Here is a 1,089-nt window from a genome sequence, read left to right on the forward strand (position 1 = left end):
CTTCTGGGAAACCGGAGCGGGGAGCACGTGTCCCCTCCCCGCGGCTCGCAGGCCATACTGGAGGGCATCTGCCGCTCTGTGCCTGTGCTGTCCCCGCAGGAGGGGACAGTCCCTGGCTGCCACGGCTTACCCAGCGCTTTGCCAGTGGCAGCTTAAAAAAAAAGGAGCCTCAGGTTCGTTTTTGCTCCTGGCAAACAACTCCCCCTGCGAACCCGAGAGGCTGCTGGGACGCAGGCGCCGGCACCCAGCGTCTTCCAGCACGGGGGTGCACGGGCCCCCGCTGCGGCTTCAATGCCCTTTTCAAACAGCTCTGGAGCAGGGGGTTTTTGGTGGTTTGGGACTTTTTCTGTTCCTTCTAGGAAACCGTGCAATGTGCCAGCCTGCACCTCCCCTCCCACCACGTCCCCCGGCTCCCGGGGCTGCCCCACGATGACCCGGCAGCAGTGGGTTGGGGCTGCTCCTGCGGGTTTCACCCCTTCCCGGGGTATTTGGAGGATGGAGAGGGGCAAAAAGAGTCCCGGGTGTTTAAAAGCCGCCTGGAAATGCTCCTCCCATCTGCCACCGGCGACCAAGGCGGGACCCCCACCGCAGCGCACGGCGTGAGCCCCCTCCCTGCCCCGAAGCAGCAGCTCCCAGAGCTCCTGTCCCTTTTTTGGGGGGCTGCTCAGATTTCCCTCCCCGCAGTGACTCCGTCCGTCTTCCCCGCAGATGCTTGTGCTGAGTCCCAGCCCAGCCCCACCATCTCCATCTCCTCGTCCCCTGGGTTTTGGCTGGTGCAGGGTGGTGGAGCCAGGGCCGGCCGTGTCCCTGGGAGGCTGCTGGAGGACGCTCCCCATCGATGCTCCCGCTCGAAGGCTTTTTTGGGGTGAAACCACCCTGGCGCATGTTTGTGCCCTCCCTCGGGGCCACGCTGCCCGACTGCTTCGGCTGCGGGTTACGGCTGCTCCTTAACCCCACAGCACCTCCTCCGGCTGGGGCCGGCTGGGGAAACTGAGGCACGGCACCACCTTCCCTGCTCCGTGCGTGGCCACCCCTCCTCGGTCTGTGGCCATGTCCCACCGCCGTCCCTGAGACAGGCTGGGCCGGGCA

The sequence above is a fragment of the Pygoscelis adeliae genome, unplaced genomic scaffold (assembly GCF_000699105.1).
Source record: "Pygoscelis adeliae isolate BGI_AS28 unplaced genomic scaffold, ASM69910v1 Scaffold537, whole genome shotgun sequence".
Taxonomy (NCBI): Eukaryota; Metazoa; Chordata; class Aves; order Sphenisciformes; family Spheniscidae; genus Pygoscelis; species Pygoscelis adeliae.